A 27,848-nucleotide genomic window follows, 5' to 3' on the forward strand; every position below is an offset into this window, starting at 1 on the left:
TTACACACAGTACTCCACTCGGGACTACACGGCAGTACAGGCTCTGTACTCCACTCAGTACTACACGGCAGTACAGGCACTGTACTCCACTCAGTACTACACGGCAGTACAGGCACTGTACTCCACTCAGTACTACACGGCAGGACAAGCACTGTACTCCACTCAGTACTACACGGCAGTACAGGCACTGTACTCCACTCGGTACTACACGGCACTATACACACAGTACTCCACTCAGTACTACACGGTAGTACAGGCACTGTACTCCACTCGGGACTACACGGCAGTACAGGCACTGTACTCTACTCAGTACTACACGGCACTATACACACAGTACTCCACTCAAACTAAACGGCAGTACAGGCACTGTACTCCACTCGGTACTACACGGCACTATACACACAGTACTCCACTCAGTACTACACGGCAGTACAGGCAGTGTACACCACTCGCGACTACACGGCCGTACAGGCACTGTACTCCACTCAGTACTACACGGCAGTACAGGCACTGTACTCCACTCAGTACTACACGGCAGTACACCCACTGTACTCCACTCGGTACTACACGGCGCTATACACACAGTACTCCACTCAGTACTACACGGCAGTACAGGCACAGTACGCCAATCACTACTACACGGCAGTACAGGCACTGTACTCCACTCGGGACTACACGGCAGTACACCCATCGTACTCCACTCAGTACTACACGGCAGTACAAGCACTGTACTCCACTCGGTACTACACGGCACTATACACACAGTACTCCACTCGATACTACACGGCAGTACAGGTACTGTACTCCACTCAGTACTACACGGCAGTATGCACACAGTACTCCACTCGGTACTACACGGCACTATACACACAGTACTCCACTCCGTACAACACGGCGATACAGGCACTTTACTCCACTGGGTACTACACGGCACTATACACACAGTACTCCAGTCGGTAATACACGGCGGTACATGCACTGTACTCCACTCGGTACTACACGGCACTATACACACAGTACTCCACTCGGTACTACACGGCAGTACAGGCACTGCACTCCACTCAGTACTACACGACACTATACACACAGCACTCCACTCGGTAATACACGGCAGTACATGCACTGTACTCCACTCGGTACTACACGGTACTATACACACAGTACTCCAATCGGTACTACACGGCATTACGGGCACTGTACTCCACTCAGTACTACACGGCAGTACAGGCACTGAACTCCACTCGGTACTACACGGCACTATACACACAGTACTCCACTCGGTACTACACGGCAGAACAGGCACTGTACTCTACTCAGTAGTACACGGCAGTACACACACAGTCCCCCACTCGCTACTACCCGGCAGTACAGGCACTGTACTCCACTCAGTAATACACGGCAGTATGCACACCGTACTCCACTCGGGACTACACGGCAGTAAAGGCACTGTACTCCACTCGGTACTACACGGCAGTAGAGGCACTGTACTCCACTCAGTACTACACTGCACTATACATACAGTACTCCACTAGGGACTACACGGCAGTACATGCAATGTACTCCACTCAGTACTACACTGCACTATACACACAGTACTCCACTCGGCACTACACTTCAGTACAGGCACTGTACTTCACTCAGTACTACACGGCAGTACAAGCACTGTACTCCACTCGGGACTACACGGCAGTACAGGCACTGCACTCCACTCAGTACTACACGGCAGTACAGGCAGTGTACTCCACTCACTACTACACGGCAGTACAAGTACTAGAGTCCACTCGGTACTACACGGCAGTACAGGCACTGTACTCCACTCAGTACTACACGGCAGTACAGGCACTGTACTCCACTCAGTACTACACGGCACTATACACACAGTACTCCACTCGGGACTACACGGCAGTACATGCACAGTACTCCACTCGGTACTACACGGCAGTACATGCACTCTACTCCACTCGATACTACACGGCACTATACACACAGTAATCCACTCGGTACTACACGGCAGTACAGGCACTGTACTCCACTCAGTACTACACGGCAGTATGCACACAGTACTCCACTCGGTACTACACGGCACTATACACACAGTACTCCGCTCGGTACAAACACGGCAGTACAGGCACTGTACTCCACTCGGTACTACACGGCAGTTTACACACAGTACTCCACTCGGGACTACATGGCAGTACAGGCATTGTACTCCACTCCGGACTACACGGCAGTATGCACACAGTCCCCCACTCGGTACTACACGGCACTATACGCACAGTACTCCACTCGGTACTACACGGCAATACAGGCACTGTACTCCACTCGGTACTACATGGCAGTATGCACACAGTACTCCACTCGGTACTACACGGCAGTACAGGCACTGTATTCCACTCGGTACTACACGGCACTATACACACAGTACTCCACTCGGTACTACACGGCAGTACAGGTACTGTACTCCACTCATTACTACACGGCAGTATGCACACAGTACTCCACTCGGTACTACACGGCACTATACACACAGTACTCCACTCGGTACTACACCGCACGATACACACAGTACTCCACTCGGTACTACACGGCAGTACATGCAGTGTACTCCACTCGGTACTACACGGCACTACACAAACAGTACTCCACTCGGAACTACACAGCAGTACAGGCACTATACTCCACTCAGTACTACACGGCAGTATGCACACAGTACTCCACTCGGTACTACACGGCAGTACAGGCACTGTACTCCACTTGGTACTACACGTCACTATACACACAGTACTCCACACGGTACTACACGGCAGTACAGGCACTGTACTCCAATCGGTACTACACGGTACTATACACACAGTAATCCACTCGGTACTACACGGCAGCACAGGCACTGTACTCCACACGGTACTACACGGCAGTATACACTCAGTCCCCCACTCGGTACTACACGGCAGTACAGGCACTGTACTCCACCCAGTACTACACGGCAGTACAGGCACTGCACTCCACTCAGTACTACACAACAGTACAGGCACTATTACTCCAATGAGTACTACACGGCAGTACAGGTACTGTAATCCACTCGGGACTACACGGCAGTACAGGCACTGTACTCCACTCACAACTACACGGCAGTACAGGTACAGTACGCCACTCGGGACTACACGGCAGTACAGACATTATCACTCCACTCACAACTACACGGCAGTACAGGCACTGTACTCCACTCGGGACTACACGGCAGTATAGGCACTGTACTCCACTCAGTACTGCACGGCAGTACAGGCACTGTACTCCACTCGGTACTACACGGCACTATAGACACAGTACTCCACTCGGGACTACACGGCAGTACAGGCACTCTACTCCACTCAGTACTACACGAAAGTACAGGCACTGTACTCCACTTGGTACTACACGGCACTATACACACAGTAACCCACCCGGTACTACACGGCAGTACAGGTACTGTACACCACTCAGTACTACACGGCAGTATGCACACATCACTCCACTCGGTACTACACGGCACTATACACACAGTACTCTACTCGGTACTACACGGCAATACAGGCACTGTACTCCACTCGGCACTACACGGCACTATACACACAGTACTCCACTCGGGACTACACGGCAGTACATGCACTGTACTCCACTCAGTAATACAAGGCAGTATGCACACAGTACTCCACTCGGGACTACACGGCAGTAAAGGCACTGTACTCCACTCGGTACTACACGGCAGTACAGGCACTGTACTCCACTCAGTACTACACTGCACTATACATACAGTACTCCACTCGGGACTACACGGCAGTACGTGCACTGTACTCCACTCAGTACTACTCTGCACTATACACACAGTACTCCACTCGGCACTACACTTCGGTACAGGCACTGTACTTCACTCAGTACTACACGGCAGTACAAGCACTGCACTCCACTCGGTACTACACGACAGTACAGGCACTATTACTCCAATGAGTACTACACGGCAGTACAGGTACTGTAGTCCACTCGGGACTACACGGCAGTACAGGCACTGTACTCCACTCACAACTACACGGCAGTACAGGTACTGTACTCCACTCGGGACTACACGGCAGTACAGGCACTGTACTCCACTCACAACTACACGGCAGTACAAGTACAGTACGCCACTCGGGACTACACGACAGTACAGGCACTATTACTCCACTCACAACTACACGGCAGTACAGGCACTGTACTCCACTCGGGACTACACGGCAGTATAGGCACTGTACTCCACTCAGTACTACACGGCAGTACAGGCACTGTACTCCACTCGGTACTACACGGCACTTATACACACAGTACTCCACTCGGGACTACACGGCAGTACATGCACTGTACTCCACTCAGTACTACACGAAAGTACAGGCACTGTACTCCACTCGGTACTACACGGCACTATACACACAGTACCCCACCCGGTACTACACGGCAGTACAGGTACTGTACACCACTCAGTACTACACGGCAGTATGCACACATCACTCCACTCGGTACTACACGGCACTATACACACAGTACTCCACTCGGTACTACACGGCAATACAGGCACTGTACTCCACTCGGTACTACACGGCACTATACACACAGTACTCCACTCGGGACTACACGGCAGTACATGCACTGTACTCCACTCGGTACTACACCGCACTATACACACAGTACTCCACTCGGTACTACACGGCAGTACATGAACTCTACTCCACTCGATACTACACGGCACTATACACACAGTAATCCACTCGGTACTACACGGCAGTACAGGCACTGTACTCCACTCAGTACTACACGGCAGTATGCACACAGTACACCACTCGGTACTACACGGCACTATACACACAGTACTCCGCTGGGTACAAACACGGCAGTACAGGCACTGTACTCCACTCAGTACTACACGGCAGTATGCACACAGTCCCCCACTCGGTACTACACGGCACTATACGCACAGTACTCCACTCGGTACTACACGGCAATCCAGGCACTGTACTCCACTCGGTACTACACGGCAGTATGCACACAGTACTCCACTCGGTACTACACGGCAGTACAGGCACTGTACTCCACTCGGTACTACGCGGCACTATACACACAGTACTCCACTCGGTACTACACGGCAGTACAGGCACTGTACTCCAGTCGGTACTACACGCCACTATACACACAGTACTCCACTCAGTACTACACGGCAGTATGCACACAGTACTCCACTCGGTACTACACGCCAGTACAGGCACTGTACTCCACTCGGTACTACACGGCTTTATACACACAGTACTCCACTCCGTACTACACGGCAGTACAGGCACTGTACTCCACGCAGTACTACACGGCAGTATGCACACAGTACTCCACTCAGTACTACACGGCACTATACACACAGTACTCCACTCGGTACAACACGGCAATACAGGCACTGTACTCCACTCGGTACTACACGGCACTATACACACAGTACTCCAGTCGGTAATACACGGCAGTACATGCACTGTACTCCACTCGGTACTACACGGAACTATACACACAGTACTCCACTCGGTACTACACGGCATTACAGGCACTGTATTCCACTCAGTACTACACGGCAGTACAGGCACTGTACTCCACTCGGTACTACACGGCACTATACACACAGTACTCCACTCGGTACTACACGGCAGAACAGGCACTGTACTCTACTCAGTAGTACACGGCAGTACACAAACAGTCTCCCACTCGCTACTACCCGGCAGTACAGGCACTGTACTCCACTCAGTAATACACGGCAGTATGCACACAGTACTCCACTCGGGACTACACGGCAGTAAAGGCACTGTACTCCACTCGGTACTACACGGCAGTACAGGCACTGTACTCCACTCAGTACTACACTGCACTATACATACAGTACTCCACTCGGGACTACACGGCAGTACATGCACTGTACTCCACTCAGTACTACACTGCACTATACACACAGTACTCCACTCGGCACTACACTTCGGTACAGGCACTGTACTTCACTCAGTACTACACGGCAGTACAAGCACTGTACTCCACTCGGTACTACACGACAGTACAGGCATTATTACTCCAATGAGTACTACACGGTAGTACAGGTACTGTACTCCACTCGGGACTACACGGCAGTACAGGCACTGTACTCCACTCACAACTACACGGCAGTACAGGTACAGTACGCCACTCGGGAATACACGGCAGTACAGACAATATTACTCCACTCACAACTACACGGCAGTACAGGCACTGTACTCCACTCGGGACTACACGGCAGTATAGGCACTGTAATCCACTCAGTACTACACGGCAGTACAGGCACTGTACTCCACTCGGTACTACACGGCACTATACACACAGTACCCCACCCGGTACTACACGGCAGTACAGGTACTGTACACCACTCAGTACTACACGGCAGTATGCACACATCACTCCACTCGGTACTACACGGCACTATACACACAGTACTCTACTCGGTACTACACGGCAATACAGGCACTGTACTCCACTCGGTACTACACGGCACTATACACACATTAGTCCACTCGGGACTACACGGCAGTACATGCACTGTACTCCACTCGTTACTACACCGCACTATACACACAGTACTCCACTCGGTACTACACGGCAGTACATGCACTCTACTCCACTCGGTACTACACGGCACTATACACACAGTACTCACTCGGTACTACACGGCAGTACAGGCACTGTACTCCACTCAGTACTACACGGCAGTATGCACACAGTACTCCACTCGGTACTACACGGCACTATACACACAGTACTCCACTCGGTACAAACACGGCAGTACAGGCACTGTACTCCACTCGGTACTACACGGCAGTTTACACACAGTACTCCACTCGGGACTACATGGCAGTACAGGCACTGTACTCCACTCAGTACTACACGGCGGTATGCACACAGTCCCCACTCGGTACTACACGGCACTATACGCACAGTACTCCACTCGGTACTACACGACAGTACAGGCACTGTACTCCACTCGGTACTACACGGCACTATACACACAGTACTCCACTCAGTACTACACGGCAGTATGCAACAGTACTCCACTCGGTACTACACGGCAATACAGGCACTGTACTCCACTCGGTACTACACGGCAGTATGCACACAGTACTCCACTCGGTACAACACGGCAGTACAGGCACTGTACTCCACTCGGTACTACACGGCACTATACACACAGTACTCCACTCGGTACTACACGACAGTACAGGCACTGTACTCCACTCGGTACTACACGGCACTATACACACAGTACTCCACTCAGTACTACACGGCAGTATGCAACAGTACTCCACTCGGTACTACACGGCAATACAGGCACTGTACTCCACTCGGTACTACACGGCTTTATACACACAGTACTCCACTCGGTACTACACGGCAGTACAGGCACTGTACTCCACTCGGTACTACACGGCAGTATACACACAGTCCCCCACTCGGTACTACACGGCAGTACAGGCACTGCACTCCACCCAGTACTACACTTCAGTACAGGCAGTGTACTCCACTCAGTACTACACGGCAGTACATGCACTGTACTCCACTCGGTACTACACGGCACTAAACACACAGTACTCCACTCGGTACTACACGGCAGTACAGGCACTGCACTCCACTCAGTACTACACGACACTATACACACAGTACTCCACTCGATAATACACGGCAGTACATGCACTTTACTCCACTCCGTACTACACGGTACTATACACACAGTATTCCACTCGGTACTACACGGCATTACAGGCACTCTACTCAACTCAGTACTACACGGCAATACAGGCACTGTACTCCACTCGGTACTACACGGCACTATACACACAGTACTCCACTCGGTACTACACGGCAGAACAGGCACTGTACTCTACTCAGTAGTACACGGCAGTACACACACAGTCCCCCACTCGCTACTACCCGGCAGTACAGGCACTGTACTCCACTCAGTAATACACGGCAGTATGCACACAGTACTCCACTCGGGACTACACGGCAGTAAAGGCACTGTACTCCACTCGGTACTACACGGCAGTACAGGCACTGTACTCCACTCGGGACTACACGGCAGTATAGCACTGTACTCCACTCAGTACTACACGGCAGTACAGGCACTGTACTCCACTCGGTACTACACGGCACTATACACACCGTACTCCACTCGGGACTACACGGCAGTACATTCACTCTACTCCACTCAGTACTAAACGAAAGTACATGCAATGTACTCCACTCGGTACTACACGGCACTATACACACAATACCCCACCCGGTACTACACGGCATTACAGGTACTGTACACCACTCAGTACTGCAGTATGCACACATCACTCCACTCGGTACTACACGGCACTATACACACAGTACTCCACTCGGTACTACACGGCAATACAGACACTGTACTCCACTCGGTACTACACGGCACTATACACACAGTACTCCACTCGGGACTACACGGCAGTACATGCACTGTACTCCACTCGGTACTACACCGCACTATACACACAGTACTCCACTCGGTACTACACGGCAGTACATGCACTCTACTCCACTCGATACTACCCGGCACTATACACACAGTACTCCACTCGGTACTACACGGCAGTACAGGCACTGTACTCCACTGAGTACTACACGGCAGTATGCACACAGTACTCCACTCGGTACTACACGGCACTATACACACAGTACTCCACTCAGTACTACACGGTAGTATACACACAGTCCCCCACTCGGTACTACACGGCAGTACATGCACTGTACTCCACTCAGTACTACACGGCAGTACAGGCACTGTACACCACTCAGTACTACACTGCACTATACACACAGTACTACACTCGGGACTACACGGCAGTTCAGCCACTGTACTCCACTTAGTACTACACGGCAGTAGGCACTGTACTCCACTCGGTACTACACGGCACTATACACACAGTACTCCACTCAGGACTACACGGCAGTACAGGCACTGTACTCCACTCAGTACTACACGGCACTATACACACAGTACTCCACTCAGGACTACACGGCAGTACATGCACTGTACTCCACTCAGTACTACACGGCACTATACACACAGTACTCCACTCGGGACTACACGGGAGTACAGGCACTGTACTCCACTCAGTACTACACGGCAGTTCAGGCAATGTACACCACTCAGTACTACACTGCACTATACACACAGTACTCCACTCGGGACTCCACGGCAGTACAGGCACTGTACTCCACTCAGTACAACACGGCAATACAGGCACTGTACTCCACTCCGTACTACACGGCACTTTACACACAGTACTCCATTCGGGACTACACGGCAGTACAGGCACTGTACTCCACTCAGTACTACAAGGCAGTACACGCACTGTACTCCACTCGGTACTACACGGCACTTTACACACAGTACTCCACTCGGGACTACACGGCAGTACAGGCTCTGTACTCCACTCAGTACTACACGGCAGTACAGGCACTGTACTCCACTCAGTACTACACGGCAGTACAGGCACTGTACCCCACTCAGTACTACACGGCAGTACAAGCACTGTACTCCACTCAGTACTACACGGCAGTACAGGCACTGTACTCCACTCGGTACTACACGGCACTATACACACAGTACTCCACTCAGTACTACACGGTAGTACAGGCACTGTACTCCACTCGGGACTACACGGCAGTACAGGCACTGTACTCTACTCAGTACTACACGGCACTATACACACAGTACTCCACTCAAACTACACGGCAGTACAGGCACTGTACTCCACTCGGTACTACACGGCACTATACACACAGTACTCCACTCAGTACTACACGGCAGTACAGGCAGTGTACACCACTCGCGACTACACGGCCGTACAGGCACTGTACTCCACTCAGTACTACACGGCAGTACAGGCACTGTACTCCACTCAGTACTACACGGCAGTACACCCACTGTACTCCACTCGGTACTACACGGCGCTATACACACAGTACTCCACTCAGTACCGCCTTACCGACTATCAGCAGTAGAAGTTAAACATAGACAAGAAAATAAAATCAAAGACACAAAATCAATAATGTTAAACACTTACCGTTACATAGGTTTACCCAACAGTTACCCAGAGACCATGAACCGAAAATAACCCTTGGTATGGCAATAAGTTATTTCAACACTACTAAAGAAAACAAGATGTTCTTTGAGAACAAGATACCAAATATTTTATTTAATAAATAAGGGTAAAAGTAGTCATAATTAGTATAAAATGAATAGATGAACGCCCTCGAAAAGAAACTATAATCCACATAAAACGCAAGGGTGAAGTTAAAATATAAAATGTTCGGCCGAACGAAAAGAAAATAATATGCTTTAAATATTCCATAAAAACCTCCCAGAAATTGAGGACTTAGTAACCTGTTTACACTTCAACAGAGACCATTTCTTTGCTTAAATTATACTGTTAATAGTTTCCAATAATTTAATTTTCTTTCATTATAATAATTATTATCAATTTGAACAGTACCAACTACAATCCAGAGATTCCACCAGAATTCAGTACATATCTCACTGCCAGAAAAGGTAATAAATCATACCACCCAGGGAGAGCGTAGAATAAAACAATTCCCAGAGAAAAAAAAAAAAGAAGGGAAATAAAGAAGGAAAAGGCAAGTAAAACAAGATAATACCCCACCAGGATGTAGAGTCAACCCAAGACATATAATTAGAAAACGACGTAAGGACAGAAACCCACCCATGAAAATAATAATAAAACAGCAGCAGAGAACAACCCAACCGGTTACTATGGAAACGTAAACATCCCATGCGTCCATAGCAATCACCAAAAACAAACAAGAGCAACAATGGTACAAATACAGGAGGGAAAGAAACCCCAAAAACATAATTAAAAAGAACCCAGGAGAATAAATAAAATTAACCAGAATTAGAATGTGGCAGAAAAACATTTCACTGAAATTCAGGTGAAACCTCTCGTGCTCTATAGTTTATAAACAGCGTAGTTACCTTTCCAATTACACAGAACTTTCCGAAAACGTTAGATAAATATAAACCAATTTGCCTTTACAAATTAGAAGAAATATGAAAACATAATTCTTTTTTGGAAGTAACCTTAAATTTCACTACCCACGCCTTTCAGAAACAGATAGGCGATATTACCAAAATACAATAGGGAACCCGAATTAAAGAATGCCCTAACTAAAATCAAAGAAGATGAGGATGGACGGTTTTAGAAGTTTCACACACCAGGAATCTTGAGACACACAGTTTGTACACCACCTTCGATAGAATCCAGAGGCCAAAGGAAAAGAATTTATGAAGAGACTTACATGTTGGTTGAAGCTGCAGAAACACGTTACTTACATAGAGGTTCAAGTACATTACACATTATTAGAAAACTAAATAGCTCAGAGGTCGTTCAGTAGAAAAGTGGTTGAGAAGATTTTTGAGGGCAAGCCCTCAATACCAAGCCATCTATCCAGGCTTCATGTCGTTTTCAGAAACCAAATGCCGGAGCGGAGTAAACACACGTCCTTCCTCCATCGTACTCAAGGCAAGACTCATGGCGGGCCACACCGATAATGAGCATGGCCGCACAGAACGGAAAGCGAAAGTCATAGACTCGCCCATCAACTTAGGGCACGTAATTTTACCAGACCAAGATTAAGGATTGCAAGAGAAAACATTACAGCAACATAATCTCATGGTGACAATGACGAAGATGGTATCAATTAAATAAAGTGGGCAAGGCCACGTAGAAGGTACTTGTAGAATACAAGACTGAAATAATTCTGATTGACACAATTTTAAAGAAACACAAATGCAGGTCTCGAAATATGGTTGGGGAGAGCTAATACTCGTCACCAACGTCACAGCCTCCCCCCCAAAAACCACACATAATGCTCTTACCATACAGTGATCAAACGAACAAGAAATTTTGGTAGTACCAATCACACGAGAGAAAGATCACTGAACCAATTTTTTGTACCACACTTGCAACATGCATAATATACCACCATTCTCATATTACTTAGACAGTTTACAATGTAAAATAAGGTCAAATGTTCAGCATACTTGTAGCCAAAATATAAATTCATAATTTATATTAGCCCTCTTTTTTTTTTTTTAAACTTTTCACCATCAATATCTTTTTTCTTTTGAACAGAGTTCCTTTAAGAAAGTTCTACAATACACATCCTTGTAGTTCCAGATATTTGTTATACCAAATGAAAGTTAATTTTCATATTAAAGTTCAGTAGATTTGAATTACTTAGTTACACTAAATTGTTAACCATAGACAACCAAAAGAGTATAATCACCAGCTAGGCATTCAAAAGTTCTCACATATTGTTAGAAGGACCACGCCTTTTTAATTTATCATCACACGGTTCCTTCACATACCTTGAAAATCAGCACCAACAGTTTATATCTAGATTCTTTTTTAATAAAGTTCTTGTCGATATGCGTCCGTTTTAAGGCTTCAAGATTATCATCGTAATATTAATCCTATCTATCGGGTTTCCATGGTAAAAGAGCGCAACATCTTGTTTCATGGCAAATCAATTAGCTTTTAAAAAGATAAAGGAAACGCAAAGGCGCAAGGGAGGGCAAAGGAGACGCAATTGGTGAATGAACTACAGAATAACCAAATTCAAAATTTAGATCAACACGGATTATTACACTTGATTGAGTCAGGGCCCAAGTGTACCACTCAAAACACAGAGAACACCAGAAGCCCACACTTCAGGGGGAAATCAATAGAGTAAGTACAAGTACCACAAGGAGTACCCATAAAACAGCAATGGAACAAGGAACGTTACATATTATCAAGTCAAGCGGGACTCATTAATTCATCACTCGGGTCGGTAGCAACCCAATACCCAGGTTTAGGATCACCACTAAACAATAACTCGCAATCAAGAGCGTCAATCACAACTTAAGATACCACAAACACAGTACCAAAATGACAACATCCCACGGTCGGCCTAACCAGATACTCAGAGTGAAACGACCAAGATTACAGGCACCATAAAAACAGTACAGCATCTTACAACAACCGGATAAACGTAAGTTAATATGACATAGATCAAGGGAAATATTTCCCGGAGAAGAAGTTATTACACAGATAAAATCCAAGGAAGCAGGGTCAAATTTAAAGTTTAGAGCTTAGCAGATACCGGATTACGACACGGAGAGGAAACAATCGTTAACAATTTCCAAAATACACTGGCAAGAGGGTCAAGTAAATTTTTCACGAACACAGGTTCAACTTCCCACATCAGAATACATCACCTAGTTGAATAAGAATAAGGACAAGCTACCAATACGCAATTAATAAATTATACTTCAAGGTACCAGGGATAGGGTATTAAATATGAAAAATCCAAGGCTTAAAAGATAAACAAATTCATAGCAAGGGAAGAGTAGGCACAATCGGTTGGAGACCACTAGTACTATTAGGTGTAGGGGGCGCAATCAGGTTAGTCATCAACAACAGATTCACCAACTAACACCAAGCGAACAGACACATCATTAGACACTAATAAGCAACCTGGAATTAACAGGACAGGAATAGGGACAGAAGAATCACAGGAGGGGACACAATCTGGAATCAGGTAACTAACCTACTGCATGGAAACATAATCACAATTCATTCCAAAAAGGGACACCCAATCAAATTAAAAGGAAATTTAAAACCTCAGATCAGAAGACCCCAAAAGGAAAATAACGAGCACTGACCAACACAGCGTACACTACCGGTTACCCAATAGGGTCTCAGCATTACCTGGTCTATAAATACGTGACTTTCCGATCACACTGTCGCTCTACAGCCAACAGGTGCCTCCCCCTATCTCCCAGGGGAGCAGGCAAATAAAACATAAGTGGCGGAATACGAGGCAAGTCCATGGAAAATGCTCACAGAAGCATGAAGAAGGCAGTTCTCAACTAATAGACCCCATAATCTATTAGCAGGAAGAATCCAGTACCGACTAAGGGAACACTACTCCGTCCCATACCAGAGTAGCAAACCCAGAGCACGGTAAGATGACAAACACCAATGTCAACAGACAGTAAGAGATCCACTGAGAAAAATAAAACACCATAGAGTGGCAGGTAAAATTAAAATGAGCTTTACCGTAGAAGAAATTACAGACACGGTGACATCAGATCAACAGGCAATACATGGAGACAGAAAAGAAAAACCTGAGCATACCAAACAGACACATTACTGAAAATCCACAAGCTAATTCCGAGAGTAGTAGTTTCATGTATGAAGAAATGGCCATATCCACAAAACACGGAGGTAAATCAAAGACAGACACGAACACTGCCCATACCAAGGTGCCAACATCACCAAATGATACAACACAAAGAATAACCCAACCATGACAAACCACACCGGACATGTGTCAGCTCCACAAAGGGATTAAAGGAACACAAACATCCTCAACAACATGCCGTGAAGTTCTCATGCCACCCCAAAATACATCCCCAAAAATAATCCACGGTACCGTCACAACACAACCACCTTACATATGTCCAAAGCCATCCCAATGAAGGTTCAAAAGGGCATATACCACCCCTCAGGCAGAGGATCATCAACAACACAACACAAGACCCGACAAGTAGATATGGTAGGGAATACTTGAACCCACAACTCAAAGGAATTAGATAAGTACCAATAGGTTAACAAAATTTTGACAACACATATTCTAGGCCTATAATTACCACGGTAGTGCACGATACTAAAATGGAGAGAATAATCGGGCATAAGAAACACTAAACCACCAAGTAATGTTTACAGCAGGATGAAATCCAAAGCAGTAGTTCAGAAAAGGTCAGTCAGATTAATTAATACACAGCAAGACAAGTTACGAGTAAGAAACTAGAAGTGGCCATGACACCAGACAAATGTACTTCAACTAGTTGATAGGTTACACGAGGAAGATGGTTCACGACACACCAGAAATAGCAAAACACGTCCGACCAATAACCAGGAAGGGAAAAACCAGTTAAAACTATAATAGCTCAGGCACAAGGCCATCCAGTTATCCCAACCTAATACCGGCCAACATAGCCCAACCACAACTGATGACTGCCTCACGAGCAGTTGACAGAAAAGATAACTCCAATCACAAACCAAGATCAAGCATACATACATATTCACGGATGGGATGATGAAATGAAGACACTCACACCGACAACACACAGCACTCAGCCAAAGCACAAACACACCAAAGCTCGGTAATGATTGAGGCACATCATACAGGCAGTTTCCAATATACCAAATTCCACACAAGGATGGGAACATGTCTCTAAGAACAGGTCAAATAAACCAGACATGATCTCACAAGGGTGCATATTTAACGGCACACTAAAAGCCAACTACACTTCAGATAACAGAAACTTAAACCAAATATAAAGAAATAATAAAAGGACAAGTGAGGATAATCAATTTCCAAATTAAAAGCCAACCAAAGAGAACAGAAACATTACAGGCTTGATAAGTTTCAAAATACCATGATGTTGCCCACTAGATTATCAGATACTAACAGCCAAGAACGGTTACTGGCATGGAAACAACAGAGGTTAGCCATAAGTTAGTAGGGGCAAATAACTTTACCCACACAGCCCCAATTAAATGAAAAGCACATACAACCATCAATGCCATAACACCAGGTCACATTTCAAAACCATGAAAGGGCATAACACATCACCGTACACTACAGCACATAACCGTTTACACATATAAGTAGGCATATTTGGACATGCTTAGTGGCCAGGTCAAATTATAATCAGAATCACACACCGGAGTTAACGCAGTAAGAAGGTATTAAATTTAGAAGACCAATAAACGGTTAGCATGTACACCACCGAGGTACCATACAGGAAATATACTAGAAATGATAGTAACATCATTAAGTCTCGGAGCCCAAAGCAAGGCCAGAACAGATAACGCAATAAAATGATCCCAGGACACCCTATGTCACTCTCCAAAAGCAACCAAGCAACCTTCACATAACATAATGATTAGAAAAGCTCTCCAAGATAAAACCAGATTAATTCCCACCGAAATCGCAATCACAGTATGCAGGTAGGCAGCAAAAATACAAGGTTGACAGCCAGTACAGATAATACAGGACATGTACCAAGCGGTAGTACACCAGTAGCCCTGAGTCAACCAAGTCATACTCTATTACAAGTTGTTCAATTTTTACAACTTCCACCAACCCAGAATAAATAATTAAATGCAATCACTCACCAAATCCGCCAAGAATAAGGAAGAAAATTTACAGGTCACCTCAAAACATCCAAGCAGAGAGGCTGCGAGCACCACACAGTAACCAGAAGGGTTTCAAAATCATAATCAGCACATTGGATAATCATACAGCTCAGTATAAGTGCAAAAGAAGAAAACAGGGGACTCCAAATGGCAGATACATGAAACAAACAAATAAGATATTAGACAAGATCACTGCACTCTTTTTTACAATTTTATATCACATTATTTGTTTTATTTTTGCCTCAGATAGTCTTTCAACAACTTAATACCGTACCATTAAAATAAAACCAAGGAAGGGTGCAATCAACCTACAGTAGATAAGAGCAGTCGGCACTCAAAATAATAAACTATCAGCACAGACAGTTGGGTCTGTTGGGGGGTAACAGACCAGATTACCAAAGAGAGGATGCAACAAACCTACATTAATCCCACAACACCCAAATAAAATAACCACAGAGCTGCTACCAATTAACTAAGCCACTAGCGCAGTAAGACACTACACTAGCGGTTAGCAAACATGTACCGGCCGGTACTACCTATAAACCGGTGTTAAATAAACAAAGTTTATTTAATCAAATTAAGGAAATCAGTTACAAGGATAGGAAAATAACATTCAACAGTTACTTACCCAGCAAGGCCCAAATAAAACACCCAGAGGAAATGGATAAAAATTCCTTGTTTCGGCGCTGAACCACATAGATAATAAAGGAGACACTGGTTTCAATCAAATAAACTTTTAATTAAAGGATGAAAACTTAACATGAAACCAAAAGAACATCGTCCTATCTGAGGGAATAAAAGTATTTTAAGTAGTTCAAAAAAACAATTAGTTAATAATAGAAAATACACGAATGAAACTGAAAAACGTAGTCCCTTTTCAGCAAATGATACTGATGGAAATCATTAGATTAAAACAGAAGGTTGTACTAATTAAAGACACTAAATCCATCACTAGAAATAGTACACCTTGGTAATATTACCATAATAACAGAAAATGATTTGAATTAAAACTTAAATTGTTCACAGAAGGTTAAAACCGGGCCCGTTTGTTAGACTTACTAAAATGAAATTAAAACTAACGTATTAAACCTAGGGAAAGCCACTCAATCAACGAGTTTCATTGCACCTTCTTAATAAGAGGAGGCTTCGCAGGAGCATAGAACTCTAGCCCAATTAATAAACTACGAGGGGTCAAATAAGATTAGCGCACGGAAAACACACACAGTAAACAAGGGGAAAAGGGAGAAAACCGTAAGAGATCAAGTGAGGAGCAAATAAATTTTCCACCGAAAGCGGAAATTCTTAAGCAAACTCCGGTTCCACAATAAAACACGCAAAACAAACGACAACAATCACCATCATCTCCCGAAAACAAATCGTTACCATAGCAACGAAAACATACGCCCGCCAAACCAAACATGGTACAAGCACAACAAAGGCGAGAAACAAAATAAAATCAGGAAACACCAAAGTTTAAAATACCAGAAAAATGGAAGCAAGGTAATTCTTTTTTTTTTTTAAACCAAGGAAACCAGAATTATATGCTTCTGCGGAACCTCACCCAGTATAAAGGGCATTAAGTGCCCGACACATTTTGAATTTACATGATCGATGAAGTTCATTAACGGGTGAAAATGATAGTTAATTTTAAAAGGATTTCCTTATTTTTGTAGTCTTTACATATCAGTGATTTTGAAATATTATTAGAATAAAGCACACGTGCGTCCTTTTAGTAATTTCCAAAAAAATTATTTTCACGAAATTCCACCTTGAAGGAGTTAATTTTCAATACACGAATCACACGAATTTCCTTGCCGTTTCATATTCACAGGATATAACTTGCCAAATGATGAAGCCACTTACTTGGGTGAAGCTGACGCTGAGCCATGATGAGCTAGTTCCTCACATACTTACAGATGCCTCCTGATGAGTTTGCTTTTCCCTGGTCAGAATTAGTTGAAAAGTATCATAGTAGGACGATGCAGGAAACAAAATAATTTGGGTTTAAAACCCATATCTCAAGACTCTCAGCCGGGTCTTCACTCCAACATGACGCCAACATCTTAAAGATCCAATTAACACACCCGCACCCCATGGCTTCTCAATGCGTACTCTCGGGGTTCAAAATGGCGAGGTTTGCTCCATGAGGAAGTAGCCGCGCTCTGATAGGTAGAAGTGCGCTAGGGGAGGGGAAACTCATTGCGGGTGTCTGGCAGAAGATGGCAGCACTAATTGTAAGAGAAATGAAACAGTCCGTACAATTCAGAAATGCGATAATCCAAGGACGTTGCCATCAGTCCACAATAAGAATTATAAATAAGTTCGATGAGTATCACCAAAGCACGTAGTAGTACGAGGGAATCCATCCGCTCAGACATATAGAAAGATTAAGATTTTCTACGGCGATATTGCCAGTTCAAAATAGGTTCACAGGGTAGGGTAAATTGCGTTACACCGTAACAACGGCAGTACAGGCACAGTACGCCACTCACTACTACACGGCAGTACAGGCACTGTACTCCACGCGGGACTACACGGCAGTACACCCATCGTACTCCACTCAGTACTACACGGCAGTACAAGCACTGTACTCCACTCGGTACTACACGGCACTATACACACAGTACTCCACTCGATACTACACGGCAGTACAGGTACTGTACTCCACTCAGTACTACACGGCAGTATGCACACAGTACTCCACTCGGTACTACACGGCACTATACACACAGTACTCCACTCCGTACAACACGGCGATACAGGCACTTTACTCCACTGGGTACTACACGGCACTATACACACAGTACTCCAGTCGGTAATACACGGCAGTACATGCACTGTACTCCACTCGCTACTACACGGCACTATACACACAGTACTCCACTCGGTACTACACGGCAGTACAGGCACTGCACTCCACTCAGTACTACACGACACTATACACACAGCACTCCACTCGGTAATACACGGCAGTACATGAACTGTACTCCACTCGGTACTACACGGTACTATACACACAGTACTCCAATCGGTACTACACGGCATTACAGGCACTGTACTCCACTCAGTACTACACGGCAGTACAGGCACTGAACTCCACTCGGTACTACACGGCACTATACACACAGTACTCCACTCGGTACTACACGGCAGAACAGGCACTGTACTCTACTCAGTAGTACACGGCAGTACACACACAGTCCCCCACTCGCTACTACCCGGCAGTACAGGCACTGTACTCCACTCAGTAATACACGGCAGTATGCACACCGTACTCCACTCGGGACTACACGGCAGTAACGGCACTGTACTCCACTCGGTACTACACGGCAGTAGAGGCACTGTACTCCACTCAGTACTACACTGCACTATACATACAGTACTCCACTAGGGACTACACGGCAGTACATGCAATGTACTCCACTCAGTACTACACTGCACTATACACACAGTACTCCACTCGGCACTACACTTCAGTACAGGCACTGTACTTCACTCAGTACTACACGGCAGTACAAGCACTGTACTCCACTCGGGACTACACGGCAGTACAGGCACTGCACTCCACTCAGTACTACACGGCAGTACAGGCAGTGTACTCCACTCACTACTACACGGCAGTACAAGTACTAGACTCCACTCGGTACTACACGGCAGTACAGGCACTGTACTCCACTCAGTACTACACGGCAGTACAGGCACTGTACTCCACTCAGTACTACACGGCACTATACACACAGTACTCCACTCGGGACTACACGGCAGTACATGCACAGTACTCCACTCGGTACTACACGGCAGTACATGCACTCTACTCCACTCGATACTACACGGCACTATACACACAGTAATCCACTCGGTACTACACGGCAGTACAGGCACTGTACTCCACTCAGTACTACACGGCAGTATGCACACAGTACTCCACTCGGTACTACACGGCACTATACACACAGTACTCCGCTCGGTACAAACACGGCAGTACAGGCACTGTACTCCACTCGGTACTACACGGCAGTTTACACAAAGTACTCCACTCGGGACTACATGGCAGTACAGGCACTGTACTCCACTCCGGACTACACGGCAGTATGCACACAGTCCCCCACTCGGTACTACACGGCACTATACGCACAGTACTCCACTCGGTACTACACGGCAATACAGGCACTGTACTCCACTCGGTACTACACGGCAGTATGCACACAGTACTCCACTCGGTACTACACGGCAGTACAGGCACTGAATTCCACTCGGTACTACACGGCACTATACACACAGTACTCCACTCGGTACTACACGGCAGTACAGGTACTGTACTCCACTCATTACTACACGGCAGTATGCACACAGTACTCCACTCGGTACTACACGGCACTATACACAGTACTCCACTCGGTACTACACCGCACGATACACACAGTACTCCACTCGGTACTACACGGCAGTACATGCAGTGTACTCCACTCGGTACTACACGGCACTACACAAACAGTACTCCACTCGGAACTACACAGCAGTACAGGCACTATACTCCACTCAGTACTACACGGCAGTATGCACACAGTACTCCACTCGGTACTACACGGCAGTACAGGCACTGTACTCCACTTGGTACTACACGTCACTATACACACAGTACTCCACACGGTACTACACGGCAGTACAGGCACTGTACTCCAATCGGTACTACACGGTACTATACACACAGTAATCCACTCGGTACTACACGGCAGCACAGGCACTGTACTCCACACGGTACTACACGGCAGTATACACTCAGTCCCCCACTCGGTACTACACGGAAGTACAGGCACTGTACTCCACCCAGTACTACACGGCAGTACAGGCACTGCTCTCCACTCAGTACTACACAACAGTACAGGCACTATTACTCCAATGAGTACTACACGGCAGTACAGGTACTGTACTCCACTCGGGACTACACAGCAGTACAGGCACTGTACTCCACTCACAACTACACGGCAGTACAGGTACAGTACGCCACTCGGGACTACACGGCAGTACAGACACTATTACTCCACTCACAACTACACGGCAGTACAGGCACTGTACTCCACTCGGGACTACACGGCAGTATAGGCACTGTACTCCACTCAGTACTGCACGGCAGTACAGGCACTGTACTCCACTCGGTACTACACGGCACTATACACACAGTACTCCACTCGGGACTACACGGCAGTACAGGCACTCTACTCCACTCAGTACTACACGAAAGTACAGGCACTGTACTCCACTCGGTACTACACGGCACTATACACACAGTAACCCACCCGGTACTACACGGCAGTACAGGTACTGTACACCACTCAGTACTACACGGCAGTATGCACACATCACTCCACTCGGTACTACACGGCACTATACACATAGTACTCTACTCGGTACTACACGGCAATACAGGCACTGTACTCCACTCGGTACTACACGGCACTATACACACAGTACTCCACTCGGGACTACACGGCAGTACATGCACTGTACTCCACTCGTTACTACACCGCACTATACACACAGTACTCCACTCGGTACTACACGGCAGTACATGCACTCTACTCCACTCGATACTACACGGCACTATACACACAGTACTCCACTCGGTACTACACGGCAGTACAGGCACTGTACTCCACTCAGTACTACACGGCAGTATGCACACAGTACTCCACTCGGTACTACACGGCACTATACACCCAGTACTCCACTCGGTACAAACACGGCAGCACAGGCACTGTACTCCACTCGGTACTACACGGCAGTTTACACACAGTACTCCATTCGGGACTACATGGCAGTACAGGCACTGTACTCCACTCAGTACTACACGGCAGTATGCACACAGTCCCCCACTCGGTACTACACGGCACTATACGCACAGTACTCCACTCGGTACTACACGGCAATACAGGCACTGTACTCCACTCGGTACTACACGGCAGTATGCACACAGTACTCCACTCGATACAACACGGCAGTACAGGCACTGTACTCCACTCGGTACTACACGGCTTTATACACACAGTACTCCACTCGGTACTACACGGCAGTACAGGCACTGTACTCCACGCAGTACTACACGGCAGTATGCACACAGTACTCCACTCAGTACTACACGGCACTATACAAACAGTACTCCACTCGGTACAACACGGCAATAGATGCACTGTACTCCACTCGGTACTACACGGCACTATACACACAGTACTCCAGTCGGTAATACACGGCAGTACATGCACTGTACTCCACTCGGTACTACACGGCACTATACACACAGTACTCCACTCGGTACTACACGGCAGTACAGGCACTGCACTCCACTCAGTACAACACGACACTATACACACAGTACTCCACTCGGTAATACACGGCAGTACAGGCACTGTACTCCACTCAGTACTACACGGCAGTACAGGCACTGTACTCCACTCGGTACTACACGGCACTATACACACAGTACTCCACTCGGTACTACACGGCAGAGCAGGCACTGTCCTCTACTCAGTAGTACACGGCAGTACACACACAGTCTCCCACTCGCTACTACCCGGCAGTACAGGCACTGTACTCCACTCAGTAATACAAGGCAGTATGCACACAGTACTCCACTCGGGACTACACGGCAGTAAAGGCACTGTACTCCACTCGGTACTACAAGACAGTACAGGCACTGTACTCCACTCAGTACTACACTGCACTATACATACAGTACTCCACTCGGGACTACACGGCAGTACATGCACTGTACTCCACTCAGTACTACTCTGCACTATACACACAGTACTCCACTCGGCACTACACTTCGGTACAGGCACTGTACTTCACTCAGTACTACACGGCAGTACAAGCACTGCACCCCACTCGGTACTACACGGCACTAAACACACAGTACTCCACTCGGTACTACACGGCAGTACAGGCACTGCACTCCACTCAGTACTACACGACACTATACACACAGTACTCCACTCGGTAATACACGGCAGTACATGCACTGTACTCCACTCGGTACTACACGGTACTATACACACAGTATTCCACTCGGTACTACACGGCAATACAGGCACTGTACTCCACTCGGTACTACACGGCAGTATGCACACAGTACTCCTCTCGGTACAACACGGCAGTCCAGGCACTGTACTCCACTCGGTACTACACGGCACTATACACACAGTACTCCACTCGGTACTACACGACAGTACAGGCACTGTACTCCACTCGGTACTACACGGCACTATACACACAGTACTCCACTCAGTACTACACGGCAGTATGCACACAGTACTCCACTCGGTACTACACGGCAGTACAGGCACTGTACTCCACTCGGTACTACACGGCTTTATACACACAGTACTCCACTCGGTACTACACGGCAGTACAGGCACTGTACTCCACTCGGTACTACACGGCAGTATACACACAGTCCCCCACTCGGTACTACACGGCAGTAAAGGCACTGCACTCCACCCAGTACTACACGGCAGTACAGGCACTGTACTCCACTCAGTACTACACGGCAGTACATGCACTGTATTCCACTCGGTACTACACGGCACTAAACACACAGTACTCAACTCGGTACTACACGGCAGTACAGGCACTGCACTCCACTCAGTACTACACGACACTATACACACAGTACTCCACTCGGTAATACACGGCAGTACATGCACTGTACTCCACTCGGTACTACACGGTACTATACACACAGTATTCCACTCGGTACTACACGGCATTACAGGCACTCTACTCAACTCAGTACTACACGGCAATACAGGCACTGTACTCCACTCGGTACTACACGGCACTATACACACAGTACTCCACTCGGTACTACACGGCAGTACAGGCACTCTACTCCACTCAGTACTAAACGAAAGTACAGGCACTGTACTCTACTCAGTAGTACACGGCAGTACACACACAGTCCCCCACTCGCTACTACCCGGCAGTACAGGCACTGTACTCCACTCAGTAATACACGGCAGTATGCACACAGTACTAAACTCGGGACTACACGGCAGTAAAGGCACTGTACTCCACTCGGTACTACACGGCAGTACAGGCACTGTACTCCACTCGGGACTACACGGCAGTATAGCACTGTACTCCACTGAGTACTACACGGCAGTACAGGCACTGTACTCCACTCGGTACTACACGGCACTATACACACCGTACTCCACTCGGGACTACACGGCAGTACAGGCACTCTACTCCACTCAGTACTAAACGAAAGTACAGGCAATGTACTCCACTCGGTACTACACGGCACTATACACACAATACTCCACCCGGTACTACACGGCAATACAGGTACTGTACACCACTCAGTACTGCAGTATGCACACATCAATCCACTCGGTACTACACGGCACTATACACACAGTACTCCACTCGGTACTACACGGCAATACAGACACTGTACTCCACTCGGTACTACACGGCACTATACACACAGTACTCCACTCGGGACTACACGGCAGTACATGCACTGTACTCCACTCGGTACTACACCGCACTATACACACAGTACTCCACTCGGTACTACACGGCAGTACATGCACTCTACTCCACTCGATACTACCCGGCACTATACACACAGTACTCCACTCGGTACTACACGGCAGTACAGGCACTGTACTCCACTCAGTACTACACGGCAATATGCACACAGTACTCCACTCGGTACTACACGGCACTATACACACAGCACTCCACTCAGTACTACACGGCAGTATACACACAGTCCCCCACTCGGTACTACACGGCAGTACATGCACTGTACTCCATTCAGTACTACACGGCAGTACAGGCACTGTACACCACTCAGTACTACACTGCACTATACACACAGTACTACACTCGGGACTACACGGCAGTTCAGCCACTGTACTCCACTTTGTACTACACGGCAGTACAGGCACTGTACTCCACTCGGTACTACACGGCACTATACACACAGTACTCCACTCAGGACTACACGGCAGTAAAGGCACTGTACTCCACTCAGTACTACACGGCACTATACACACAGTACTCCACTCAGGACTACACGGCAGTACATGCACTGTACTCCACTCAGTACTACACGGCACTATACACACAGTACTCCACTCGGGACTACACGGGAGTACAGGCACTGTACTCGACTCAGTACTACACGGCAGTTCAGGCAATGTACACCACTCAGTACTACACTGCACTATACACACAGTACTCCACTCGGGACTCCACGGCAGTACAGGCACTGTACTCCACTCAGTACAACACGGCAATACAGGCACTGTACTCCACTCCGTACTACACGGCACTTTACACACAGTACTCCATTCGGGACTACACGGCAGTACAGGCACTGTACTCCATTCAGTACTACACGGCAGTACAGGCACTGTACTCCACTCGGTACTACATGGCACTATACACACGGTACTCCACTCAGTACTACACGGCAGTACAGGCACTGTACTCCACTCGGGACTAAACGGCAGTACAGGCACTGTACTCCACTCAGTACTACACGGCAGTACAGGCACTGTACTCCACTCAGTACTACAAGGCAGTACACGCACTGTACTCCACTCGGTACTACACGGCACTTTACACACAGTACTCCACTCGGGACTACACGGCAGTACAGGCTCTGTACTCCACTCAGTACTACACGGCAGTACAGGCACTGTAATCCACTCAGTACTACACGGCAGTGCAGGCATTGTACTCCACTCAGTACTACACGGCAGTACAGGCACTGTACTCCGCTCAGTACTACACGGCAGTACAAGCACTGTACTCCACTCAGTACTACACGGCAGTACAGGCACTGTACTCCACTCGGTACTACACGGCACTATACACACAGTACTCCACTCAGTACTACACGGCAGTACAGGCACTGTACTCCACTCGGGACTACACGGCAGTACAGGCACTGTACTCTACTCAGTACTACACGGCACTATACACACAGTACACCACTCAAACTACACGGCAGTACAGGCACTGTACTCCACTCGGTACTACACGGCACTATACACACAGTACTCCACTCAGTACTACACGGCAGTACAGGCAGTGTACACCACTCGGGACTACACGGCCGTACAGGCACTGTACTCCACTCAGTACTACACGGCAGTACATGCACTGTACTCCACTCGGTACTACACGGCACTATACACACAGTACTCCACTCGGTACTACACGGCAGTACAGGCACTGCACTCCACTCAGTACAACACGACACTATACACACAGTACTCCACTCGGTAATACACGGCAGTACAGGCACTGTACTCCACTCAGTACTACACGGCAGTACAGGCACTGTACTCCACTCGGTACTACACGGCACTATACACACAGTACTCCACTCGGTACTACACGGCAGAGCAGGCACTGTCCTCTACTCAGTAGTACACGGCAGTACACACACAGTCTCCCACTCGCTACTACCCGGCAGTACAGGCACTGTACTCCACTCAGTAATACAAGGCAGTATGCACACAGTACTCCACTCGGGACTACACGGCAGTAAAGGCACTGTACTCCACTCGGTACTACAAGACAGTACAGGCACTGTACTCCACTCAGTACTACACTGCACTATACATACAGTACTCCACTCGGGACTACACGGCAGTACATGCACTGTACTCCACTCAGTACTACTCTGCACTATACACACAGTACTCCACTCGGCACTACACTTCGGTACAGGCACTGTACTTCACTCAGTACTACACGGCAGTACAAGCACTGCACCCCACTCGGTACTACACGGCACTAAACACACAGTACTCCACTCGGTACTACACGGCAGTACAGGCACTGCACTCCACTCAGTACTACACGACACTATACACACAGTACTCCACTCGGTAATACACGGCAGTACATGCACTGTACTCCACTCGGTACTACACGGTACTATACACACAGTATTCCACTCGGTACTACACGGCAATACAGGCACTGTACTCCACTCGGTACTACACGGCAGTATGCACACAGTACTCCACTCGGTACAACACGGCAGTCCAGGCACTGTACTCCACTCGGTACTACACGGCACTATACACACAGTACTCCACTCGGTACTACACGACAGTACAGGCACCGTACTCCACTCGGTACTACACGGCACTATACACACAGTACTCCACTCAGTACTACACGGCAGTATGCACACAGTACTCCACTCGGTACTACACGGCAGTACAGGCACTGTACTCCACTCGGTACTACACGGCTTTATACACACAGTACTCCACTCGGTACTACACGGCAGTACAGGCACTGTACTCCACTCGGTACTACACGGCAGTATACACACAGTCCCCCACTCGGTACTACACGGCAGTAAAGGCACTGCACTCCACCCAGTACTACACGGCAGTACAGGCACTGTACTCCACTCAGTACTACACGGCAGTACATGCACTGTATTCCACTCGGTACTAC

This window comes from Anabrus simplex, chromosome X, assembly GCF_040414725.1.
Source record: "Anabrus simplex isolate iqAnaSimp1 chromosome X, ASM4041472v1, whole genome shotgun sequence".
NCBI classification, from domain to species: domain Eukaryota; kingdom Metazoa; phylum Arthropoda; class Insecta; order Orthoptera; family Tettigoniidae; genus Anabrus; species Anabrus simplex.